The following is a 13,236-nucleotide window of genomic DNA, read 5'->3' as shown; positions in this document are numbered from 1 at the left end:
TATATATATATATATATATATATATATATATAGTCCATGGTAATGGCACTCACATCGACATGAATAACTTGCTGGGGTGACAATCCTTGAAAAAGGTCCTAGAGGCGGACCGAAACGTCGATGCCCACTACCATTGCCATGCTGCCTGAATAAACCCATCTTGATTTGCCTGAAAGACTGGTGAGGGACTCCATTCTGTACTATTATATATATATATATATATATATGAATGGAAAACCCCAATCTGCGCCCGGGTAAAATAAAAGCAGCACCACTGAAAGGTCTCCTGTTAGACGAGACCCAGTTTTTTTAGAGATGAATAAAGGGAAAAAGATCAGGGTGCGCTTCCAGACATGAATTAAAACATTTAAAAGTAACAATATTATTTAATAATAAAAGATGCTCAATGAGTAATAATAAAATACACAATAAAAATGTATTTTGGCACAATTTGTTATCAAAAGAACTGTTGATTGGACTTCCGATCGTCGAAGAGATGCCCAACGCGTTTCGTCAAAAAGACTTTCTAAGGGGCAGTGGAAGCAGCATATTATATGAACAGTTCACACGTATTCTGTAACAGGAAAGTACAGAGAATTTTTTTTCCCTTTTTAAATCAAGGAATCCTAAAATTGTTCCTTCAGAGTGGAATATTGCCACCATTCAGATATAACATCCAATAAGCATATATAGGGAACACAAGTGGTAAAGATGGCCCAGCGATAGTAGAAGGGTTCCACAGACAGTTAATAGAACAATCAGAAACTTTGCCAGAGTGTTCCAGCTTTGGAACTCCTGCACTGCACGTCCTGTTATTGTGGTCCATTACACTCTGGCAATGTTTCTGATTGTCCATCCAACCCTCACACAGGACGCCAATATGCCATCAGGTACCCCCTTACATGTACTAGCCGCTATGTGGTTTACATTCTGTCTTGTCCATGTGGTCTTTACTACGTGGGCAAGACAGAATGCCAGTTTAAAGAGCGCATGGCGAATCATAGAACTGCCATACGCCACGCATTGAGTTCAGGCACCAGTGATCAGCCTGTGGCTAGACACTGTGTGCAAAAGGGGCACAGCATAGCAAGTATCAGGTCTAAAATAATTGACCATATACCAGTCTCAGCTAGAAGAGGCAACAGAGGCAAACGCCTTTTACAAGCAGAAGCCAGATGGATTTTTGTATTGGACACTATTTCCCCTAGGGGATTAAATGAACAGATGGGATTACATCACTTTTTGTGATGTAAAACCCATAGTGTTCTGACCATCACATGTTGCTTGAACACATCTGAACACAGGGAATTATAATAATATTAAAAATTAAAACTAAAATAATTAAAAATGTAAATTCTGACATAGATCAGTTTATTTATAAAATTTTGAATAAATGATTTTTCATGGTTATAAGATCCCACCTTTTTGGTGGTTAGTCGAAAAGAAACATGTTTATTCCTCTGTGAACACACTGACCTTGCTTTTAAATGTATTGTGACACTTTTTTTATCACTATTTAATATGTATATTTAATACTCTTCTTATTATATTTTTAGTTTTTTCAGTTGTTTACACATCGCCATGGCAACACCTGCGGTCCAGGAAGTGCAGCGTCAAGCCGCCGACGTCAGTCAGGGGCTGGGAGGAGATTGCCTGTGACAGAATACGCAAGGCGCCGCCGTGAGTCGGCGCATGTGATGACGTCACTCGCAACCCCCGGGCTACTGAACGGACCAACGCGGAGACAACACACTTGTGGACGCAGGTGAGTATGCCTCTTAATTAATTGTTGGGGTGGGACCTTTGCTGGGTATTTTAGCACGTTTTGTTTGTATATGCATTTGTTCCCTGAGGACGAGCCTGTGTGCTCGAAACATGTCGGAAGAATAAATTGCCGTCTTGATCTTTTGCACCAAATCCCTGAGTGACGCCTTATTTGCCTACAAACATCGCATATATATATATATATATATATATATATATATATTTACCCAACCTTGCAGCAAGGAGAGAAACAGACCAGCACTCGTTTTTAGATGAAAAAAAGATAAGTGTATTGGAGAAGTTTTACAACATGGCAAACATCTCAGTTTACATTAAACAGACCCGACAGGCTGTTTCAACTGGATTCCAACCAGTTGTCATCAAGGGTAAAGCAATGCAGCAATGGACCAGTATTTAACATATCATAAATGGCGCCAAGTACGCCCAGAACTTCAAATTGCGGTGCGCTGTCACTCAGCACCACCAACGGTGCTTGTGGCGTCATGTTGCTAAGCAACACCCGACTGGCTGGGGGCGCGTCATGAGGGATTCCCCGTCAGTGTAGCGGCTGATTGCTGATGCCGTTTAATGTGAATGAAGGGAGAGGGTGAGCTGCGGCAGCCTCTGGCGCTGCCGTATGACTGAAGGGTATATATATAGACATTTTGATTGATCAGAAGTTGTTTGATGCTCTTTTGCCTAAAGAACAGGTGATAGAAATTCTGTTTACTTTGCCAAAAGTACACAAGAGTTTGGTACAGCCACCTGGGCGGCATATATCTGCCAGGAAAACATTATTTCAGGCTCTTGCAGTGTACCTTGACGCATTGATACAGCCATGCATCGCCAATAGTCCTGATCACATATGTGACACCACTGCTTTTTTAAATCTGTTGTAGAGTGTGGAGTCTATCCCTACTGGTAGTGTCTTGGTCACCCTTGACATTACAAGCCTGTATACTGTAATACCTAATTGTACCTAAATACCTCAGTGCGGTAGGTAGATTAATCCGCTTTGTTGTGGTCCACCATGTGATTTGATTTTAGAGTTGTTGGAGTTCATTTTGACTCACAACTACTTCATCTTTGATGTAGAATTCTACATGCAGCTGTCAGGCTGTTCGATGGGGTCCAATGTGGCCCTATCGTACGCTATCGCCTACATGTGGAAGGTGGAACTACAAGTTTTCCTTGACGCACCAGGAATTTGTGAGAACATTAGGCTTATGCTAGATTCATTGACGACTTATTTATGATCTGGAGTGGACCTGTTGAGGCACTAGACAAATATCTAAAGTCGCACAATGAATCGGACAGCCCTATTAAATTTACATATGTCATACATCCTAGTCATGTAAATTTTCTGGATGTTGAGGTCACACTCAGTGATGGTATTATCCCATTGAATTTATTCACCAAAACCACTGACCGCAATACTATTTTACATGCCAATAGTTTCCATCCAAAGTCGCTGAAATATGGGTTACCATACTCTCAGTTTTTGAGAGCAAGAAGGGTATGTAGCTCAGACTTGGATGCAGAAAAACGAATGGTACTAGCAAGGCGCCCACGATATTTGGTCGCACGACATATCATCGCATCGCATGCCATGCACCCGATGCACTGCGATGCGATTTAAAATTTTATAAGCCCCTATACTATGTTAAATTGTATAAGCACCCTAATGGGGGCTTACAATGTTAAATGCACCCCCATGCCACCCCCACTATAAACGTGAACCCGAAGCGTGGCGAGTGCAGCGAGCCCATGAGGGGCGGCGGTACACGTCCTATGACCTTTTCATACCCCCACTATCCACGTCGGTGTGTAGTTGATTTTATATAGTGTGGCGAGCGCAGCGAGCCACTGAGCCCGAAGCGTGGCGAGCGGACGCGTATTACTTTACATGTATTCCGCGTCCCCTGCGCTCATCACACTATATAAAATCAACTCCACGCCGACGTGGATAATGCGGGTATGAAAAGGTCATAGGACGCGTACCGCCGCCCCTCGCGGGCTCGCTGCGCTCACCACACTTCGAGTTGGCGTTGATAGTGGGGGTGCTTTTAACATATTAAGCACCCAACATGTTTAATTAACTTATAGGAGCCACTTTTAACATGGGAAAGTTCATTAGGGTGCTTATACAATTTTAAATTGCATACCATTGTATATGCGATAGAATGGCATACAATGCCATACAATTCGATCGTATACAATTTAAAATTGTATAACATTGGCTGCCATCGCATGCCTTATGGTCTGCGATGCGATGGGCGCCGTGCTAGTACACAAGTAGCAAACAAATGATCCTGATGGCAGTGAAATTTATTAAATTAGGGGTATGACATTAAATCGGTGGAGGCAGCTAAGATTAAGGCATTGAGCATGTCGAGAAGGGCTCTTCTCAAGATACAGGCCAAATAATACACGGATAATTATCTATCGTGGGTCAATCACTACAATGATCAGAGTAACAAGATTAATAAAATGGCAAAAATATGGTGGCCGGTAGTGACTGTTGATCCCAAGATAGGCGTTAGTGACAGTAGATTGATGCCTTGTTACCAGCGTGGCCATAACATTTTTGACTGGGTTGTTCATACTGACATTACGGGACTGGTGAGTAGTCAGATACATACCGATAATTTTCTGGCTAGAGAAAATGGTTGTTTCAAGTGTTTAAACTGTTTAACTTGCAGATCTATGGTTGCATCCTCTTTCTTTTGTCATCCTTATTCTGGTAAAAAATAATATATCAAACAGATATTAACATGCACAACCAGATTTGTTATTTATCTACTGATGTGTTCCTGCGGACGGTGTTACGTAGGGAAAAAGGATTGGACACTAAGGGAGAGGAGGGCAACCCATCGTCACTCAATCAAGAGGCATTTTCTGCAGGCTGGTCACATTGTATCCTCTCTACGTTATATTCTTATTGATCATGTCCCACCTTCTATTTGAAGGGGAGATAGATCATTAAAGTTACTACAATGTGAGACGGGTTGGATATACAGTCTGGAAACTTTAGCACCCTGTGGTCTTAATAAGTATTTGGGCTTACGCTGTTACCTACAATTGAATATATAGAGCAGTCCATGGTATAGTGCTAAGCGCAGGTCCTCTCAGATATAATACTTGTCTTTGTCAGCATTAAATAGTCTGCAATACTTTTAACATTTTTTTACTTCTTTATAATTTTTGTTCACTTGATTTATGTAATAAAGTTTGTATTATGTTTTGTTTTAGGTATCCTTGGCAACGGGCACCGCCGGATCGTGGTGACGTATCCACGTCTGTGCGGAGTGATACTGCACGATGCACAATGATGACGGAGATGGGCGCCGCCGGTGGAAGGACCCATATATATATTATATATATATATTTATATATATATTACTATATATATATATATATATATATATATATATATATATACAGGTCGAGTATCCCGTATCCGAATATCCGTTATCCGAATTATTCCGAAATACGGACATTCCAGAAAGTGAAAAAAAATATTTTTTTTGCTAAAAACTCACTGGGGACATTTGTAACAGCATCACTGGGGACATGATATGTAACTGGCACTATATATGTGCAAGACAATGATTGCTTGGCATTCAAATTCAATGCTGAGATAGTACACACATTTTGTTTCACGTTTTCAAACCTTGTTTTTTGAACAATTAAAATATATTTGTGTGTATTTTATGTGGTAATAAAATATATTTGTGTGTATATTATGTGTTTATACAGCATAAATGCAAGATACTTCAAAATACATCATTGAAATATTAAAATATTCCGAAATACGGAATAATCCGTTATCCAAAATTCTCCTGGTCCCGAGCATTTTGGATAAGGGATACTCAACCTGTATATATATATATATATATATATATATAGTAATATTGTACCATATTATTTTTGAAACACATCAATCTCTTAAAAACTAACTTTTGTATTGTTTTAACCCCTTCATGACAGAGCCAGTTTGTGCCTTCATGACAGAGCCCTTTTTTTCAAATCTGACATGTCTCACTTAAGTGGGGATAACTTTTTTTTGCTTTTACTTATCCCAGTGATTTTGAGATTGTTTTCTCGTGACACATTGTACTTCAAGTTAGTGGTAAATTTGGGTCGATACAGTCTGTGTTTTTTTGTGAAAAATACCAAAATATCGTGAAAAAATGGAAAATTTAGCAATTTGCAAAATGTTAAATTTTCTGCTTGTGAGACAAATAATCATACCACTCAAAATAGTTAATAACTAACATAGACCATATGTCTACTTTATGTTTCCATCATTATTTCAACTTCCTTTTAATTTTTTTGGACACTAGGAGGCTTACAATATGAATAGCAAATTCTCAAATTTTCAAGAAAATTTCAAACACTGATTTTTTTAGGGATCAGTTCAGTTCTGATGTGACTTTGAGGGACTTGTATGTGAGACACCCCCATAAATGATGCCATTTCAAAAACTGCACCCCTCACAGTATTCAAAACAGCATTTTGGAAGTTTGTTAACCCTTTAGGTGTTTCACAGGAATTAAAACAAAGTGTAGGTGAAATTTCAAAATTTCTTTTTTTTTGCAGAGTTTCAATTTTAATACATTTTTCTAACGAATACAGTAGATTTTACTAGAGAAATGTGACTAAAAATTGATTCCCCCAATTCTTTTGTTTTCAAAAATATCCTATATGTGGCCCTAGTGTGCACGTTGACCAAACCACAGGCTTCATAATAGAAGGAGCACCTACTTGATTTTGGAGCCTCCTTTTTATGAGATTTTTTTTTAGGCACCATGTAGGTTTCTAGGCACCATAAGTGCTAAAAGTTAGGAACCTCCCCCACAAGTCACCCCATTTTGCAATCTACACCCCTCAGGGAATTCATCTAGGGGTATAGTGTACATTTCAAACCCCCAGGGGTTTCACCAATTTTGGTACAACTGGGATGTGAAAATGGAAAATTACATTTTTTTACACAAACATGCAGTTCTGGCTCAAAATTTTTCATTTTCACAAGGTATGAAGGAGAAAAAGCACCCCAAAATCTGTGCCCCAATTTCTCCCGAGTACGGCAATGCCTCACATGTGACCAAAAAATACCAGTTGGGTGCATGGCAGGACTCAGAAGGGAAGGAGTGTTTTTTGGATTTTGCAGCACAGATTTTGGTGGAATGAATGGTGGGTGCTATGTTGCACCAATACAGTGGAACCCCCCCACAAGTCACCCCATTTAGCAAAGTACACCCCTCAGGGAATTCATCTAGGGGTATAGTGTACATTTCAAACCCCCAGGGGTTTCACCAATTTTGGTACAACTGGGCTGTGAAAATGAAAAATTACATTTTTTTACACAAACATGCACTTCTGGCTCAAGATTTTTCATTTTCACAAGGAATGAAGGAGACAAAGCACCCCAAAGTCTGTGCCCCAATTTCTCCCGAGTATGGCAATGCCTCACATGTGACCAAAAAATACCAGTTGGGCGCATGGCAGGACTCAGAAGGGAAGGAGTGATTTTTGGATTTTGCAGCTCAGATTCTGGTGGAATTTTGGTGGGTGCTATGTCGCATTAGCAAGACCCCCCAAGCACCAATACAGTGGAACCCCCCCACAAGTCACCCCATTTTGCAAAGTACACCCCTCAGGGAATTCATCTAGGGGTATAGTGTACATTTCAAACCCCCAGGGGTTTCACCAATTTTGATACAAGTGGGCAGTGAAAATGAAAAATTACATTTTTTTACACAAAAATGCAGTTCTGGCTCAAAATTTTTCATTTTCAGAAGGTATGAAGGAGAAAAAGCACCCCAAAATCTGTGCCCCAATTTCTCCCGAGTACGGCAATGCCTCACATGTGACCAAAAAATACCAGTTGGGTGCATGGCAGGACTCAGAAGGGAAGGAGTGATTTTTGGATTTTGCAGCTCAGATTCTGGTGGAATTTTGGTGGGTGCTATGTCGCATTAGCAAGACCCCCCAAGCACCAATACAGTGGAACCCCCCCACAAGTCACCCCATTTTGCAAAGTACACCCCTCAGGGAATTCATCTAGGGGTATAGTGTACATTTCAAACCCCCAGGGGTTTCACCAATTTTGATACAAGTGGGCAGTGAAAATGAAAAATTACATTTTTTTACACAAAAATGCAGTTCTGGCTCAAAATTTTTCATTTTCAGAAGGTATGAAGGAGAAAAAGCACCCCAAAATCTGTGCCCCAATTTCTCCCGAGTACGGCAATGCCTCACATGTGACCAAAAAATACCAGTTGGGTGCATGGCAGGACTCAGAAGGGAAGGAGTGATTTTTGGATTTTGCAGCTCAGATTCTGGTGGAATTTTGGTGGGTGCTATGTCGCATTAGCAAGACCCCCCAAGCACCAATACAGTGGAACCCCCCCACAAGTCACCCCATTTTGCAAAGTACACCCCTCAGGGAATTCATCTAGGGGTATAGTGTACATTTCAAACCCCCAGGGGTTTCACCAATTTTGGTACAACTGGGATGTGAAAATGGAAAATTACATTTTTTTACACAAAAATGCAGTTCTGGCTCAAAATTTTTCATTTTCAGAAGGTATGAAGGAGAAAAAGCACCCCAAAATCTGTGCCCCAATTTCTCCCGAGTACGGCAATGCCTCACATGTGACCAAAAAATACCAGTTGGGTGCATGGCAGGACTCAGAAGGGAAGGAGTGTTTTTTGGATTTTGCAGCACAGATTTTGGTGGAATGAATGGTGGGTGCTATGTTGCACCAATACAGTGGAACCCCCCCACAAGTCACCCCATTTAGCAAAGTACACCCCTCAGGGAATTCATCTAGGGGTATAGTGTACATTTCAAACCCCCAGGGGTTTCACCAATTTTGGTACAACTGGGCTGTGAAAATGAAAAATTACATTTTTTTACACAAACATGCACTTCTGGCTCAAGATTTTTCATTTTCACAAGGAATGAAGGAGACAAAGCACCCCAAAGTCTGTGCCCCAATTTCTCCCGAGTATGGCAATGCCTCACATGTGACCAAAAAATACCAGTTGGGCGCATGGCAGGACTCAGAAGGGAAGGAGTGATTTTTGGATTTTGCAGCTCAGATTCTGGTGGAATTTTGGTGGGTGCTATGTCGCATTAGCAAGACCCCCCAAGCACCAATACAGTGGAACCCCCCCACAAGTCACCCCATTTTGCAAAGTACACCCCTCAGGGAATTCATCTAGGGGTATAGTGTACATTTCAAACCCCCAGGGGTTTCACCAATTTTGATACAAGTGGGCAGTGAAAATGAAAAATTACATTTTTTTACACAAAAATGCAGTTCTGGCTCAAAATTTTTCATTTTCAGAAGGTATGAAGGAGAAAAAGCACCCCAAAATCTGTGCCCCAATTTCTCCCGAGTACGGCAATGCCTCACATGTGACCAAAAAATACCAGTTGGGTGCATGGCAGGACTCAGAAGGGAAGGAGTGATTTTTGGATTTTGCAGCTCAGATTCTGGTGGAATTTTGGTGGGTGCTATGTCGCATTAGCAAGACCCCCCAAGCACCAATACAGTGGAACCCCCCCACAAGTCACCCCATTTTGCAAAGTACACCCCTCAGGGAATTCATCTAGGGGTATAGTGTACATTTCAAACCCCCAGGGGTTTCACCAATTTTGATACAAGTGGGCAGTGAAAATGAAAAATTACATTTTTTTACACAAAAATGCAGTTCTGGCTCAAAATTTTTCATTTTCAGAAGGTATGAAGGAGAAAAAGCACCCCAAAATCTGTGCCCCAATTTCTCCCGAGTACGGCAATGCCTCACATGTGACCAAAAAATACCAGTTGGGTGCATGGCAGGACTCAGAAGGGAAGGAGTGATTTTTGGATTTTGCAGCTCAGATTCTGGTGGAATTTTGGTGGGTGCTATGTCGCATTAGCAAGACCCCCCAAGCACCAATACAGTGGAACCCCCCCACAAGTCACCCCATTTTGCAAAGTACACCCCTCAGGGAATTCATCTAGGGGTATAGTGTACATTTCAAACCCCCAGGGGTTTCACCAATTTTGGTACAACTGGGATGTGAAAATGGAAAATTACATTTTTTTACACAAAAATGCAGTTCTGGCTCAAAATTTTTCATTTTCAGAAGGTATGAAGGAGAAAAAGCACCCCAAAATCTGTGCCCCAATTTCTCCCGAGTACGGCAATGCCTCACATGTGACCAAAAAATACCAGTTGGGCGCATGGCAGGACTCAGAAGGGAAGGAGTGATTTTTGGATTTTGCAGCACAGATTTTGGTGGAATGAATGGTGGGTGCTATGTTGCATTACCAATACAGTGGAACCCCCCCACAAGTCACCCCATTTAGCAAAGTACACCCCTCAGGGAATTCATCTAGGGGTATAGTGTACATTTCAAACCCCCAGGGGTTTCACCAATTGTGGTACAACTGGGCTGTGAAAATGAAAAATTACATTTTTTTTACACAAAAATGCAGTTCTGGCTCAAAATTTTTCATTTTCACAAGGAATGAAGGAGACAAAGCACCCCAAAGTCTGTGCCCCAATTTCTCCCGAGTATGGCAATGCCTCACATGTGACCAAAAAATACCAGTTGGGCGCATGGCAGGACTCAGAAGGGAAGGAGTGATTTTTGGATTTTGGAGCACAGATTTTGGTGGAATGAATGGTGGGTGCTATGTTGCATTACCAATACAGTGGAATCCCCCCACAAGTCACCCCATTTTGCAAAGTACACCCCTCAGGGAATTCATCTAGGGGTATAGTGTACATTTCAAACCCCCAGGGGTTTCACCAATTGTGGTACAACTGGGCTGTGAAAATGAAAAATTACATTTTTTTTACACAAAAATGCAGTTCTGGCTCAAAATTTTTCATTTTCACAAGGAATGAAGGAGACAAAGCACCCCAAAGTCTGTGCCCCAATTTCTCCCGAGTACGGCAATGCCTCACATGTGACCAAAAAATACCAGTTGGGCGCATGGCAGGACTCAGAAGGGAAGGAGTGATTTTTGGATTTTGCAGCTCAGATTCTGGTGGAATGAATGGTGGGTGCTATATGGCATTAGCAAGACCCCCGAAGCACGGTGAAATGATGAACCTAATAATCCATAGATGTGTGGTATATTTTGAAACACTCCTTCATACATAGGCCGGGTTTGTCGGGGCAAGTTTCACAGTGGAAAATAGTTTCCTTTCTTATTCCCTTTTTATAGCAAACTTTGCACCTTTTTTGTGTCCTGCCCTTTCTTGCAGTGGAGGGGATTTCGTTGGGAAAATGCTGCCCTGGTACAATACGGGGGCCAGTACTAGAAGTACTGGGGCCCTCTGCCTGCTGGTTCCCAAATACTAGGCCCTTTATGACTTCCTCTTGAAAGTGCATAAATGTCCCCCTCTGGCCGGTAGAACGGAATAGCACGTAAGCGTTATACAGTGCCATCTGGATGATATACACGGCCAGCTTCTTGTACCAGATATTTGTTTTCCGCAGGGCACTGTACGGCTTCAGTACCTGATCTGAAAGATCCACTCCGCCCATGTACTTATTGTAATCTAGGATACAATTTGGTTTTGAGGTGTGGGTACTGGTACCTCGTACAGGGATGGAGGTGGTACTGTCTCCATGAATTGTTGTCAGTATAAGGACATCCCTCTTGTCCTTATATTTGACCAACAACATATTTTCGGTGCATATTCCCCTGCTTTCACCCCTTCTTAGTACTTGGGCAATGTGCGTTTTGGGGAGGCCTCTTTGGTTCTTGCGCACAGTACCGCAAGCTGCTGTACCTCTTGAACCAAGGGCCTTAAACAGGGGGATGCTGGTGTAAAAGTTATCCACATAGAGGTGATAACCTTTATCCAGGAAGGGGTGCACTAAATCCCAGACAATTTTTCCACTAACACCTACGAGGGAGGGGGGGCATTCTGGCGGTTCAATTCTTGAATCCTTCCCTTCATATACCCTAAACTTGTGGGTGTACCCTGTGGTGCTTTCACACAGCTTATACATTTTTATGCCATACCTTGCCCTCTTACTGGGAAGGTACTGGCGGAATTTAACCCTTCCTTTAAAATGTATAAGGGACTCGTCGATACTAATACATTTATCAGGGATGTATAGCTCTGCAAATTTGGCACTGAAATGATCAATGACCGGCCTGACTTTGAATAGCCTGTCAAAGGTGGGATCATCTCTGGGTGGGCACTGTGCATTATCGGTGTAATGTATAAATTTATGGATTGCCTCAAAACGAGCCCGGGGCATGGCCATACGGTGAAATGGGGTGCTGTACAGAACATCTGTACTCCAATATTGCCTAATTTGTGGCTTTTTTACTATGCCCATATGTAACACCAGACCCCAAAACGTCATCATCTCTACTGCATCTACAGGGGTCCACCTAGCAAATGATGACGTGGGGTTTTGAGCAATAAACTGCTGGGCATATAAATTAGTTTGGTCCACCATTAAATTTATAAAATCATCAGAGAAAAATAATTTGAAAAAGTCAATTTCTCTGAGACCTGTTGAATCAAATTGGATTCCTGGGATGGCCAAAAACTCAGGAACCTGGGGCTCAAAATTGTCTGGTGGTGGGGTCCATACGAGATCAATTATTGGGGGGGGTCTCAGCTGCTCTACGGGGGCGTCTTTGAGGGGGTCCCTCATCATCAGAGGAGGAAGAGGAGCTTAAGACAAATCCTTCAAATTCCCCGCTTGCCTCACTGGCTGTGTCAGAGTCAGAGGCAAGCATGGCATATGCCTCCTCCACCGAATACATTCTCCTGGATGACTGGGACGACATTTGGGATGACATTTGGGATGCCATTTATATTTTTGTGTTACTGGTAGTGAAATGTTTCAACACGTGTATAGTGTAGGGGGGGGTACAAACTTTATTTCAACCCGGGGGGTATGTAGTGTGTAGTGTGTATGTAGTGTAGAAAAAAAAAATACAAAAAAAAAAAAATTGAAGGGTTCAAAAAAAAAAAAATGGAAGGGGTTAAAAAAAAAAAATGGAAGGGGTTAAAAAAAAAAAATGGAAGGGGTTAAAAAAAAAAAAAAATGGAAGGGGATAAAAAAAAAAAAAGGTCCTGCGCCAAAAATTGAGCACAGATGTTGGTCAGTAACGTCCGTCACTGAACAGCGCTCAAAGGCAACAGGAATTTGATCCAAAAAAAAAAAAAATAGATCAACCCTGTGCCGAAAAAGCTGATCAGTGATGTACGTCACTGAGCAGCGCACAGTGGCCACAGGACACACACAAAATCACAGTGTGTGTAAAAAAAAATGTAAAAAAGACCCCACAGCACTCACAAAAAATAAAAAAAGGTGATCGGTGATGCGACACTGATTACCAGTGAGGGGCAGCAGGTGCACAACCTTTGGTGGTACTGACAGGTATATATAAAAAAAAAAACCTCTGTACCCCCAAAAAGTTGCTGATCACC

Source organism: Crinia signifera, chromosome 7, assembly GCF_055691185.1.
Source record: "Crinia signifera chromosome 7, ASM5569118v1, whole genome shotgun sequence".
Lineage (NCBI taxonomy): Eukaryota > Metazoa > Chordata > Amphibia > Anura > Myobatrachidae > Crinia > Crinia signifera.
Note: the sequence above shows the minus strand (reverse complement) of the source record.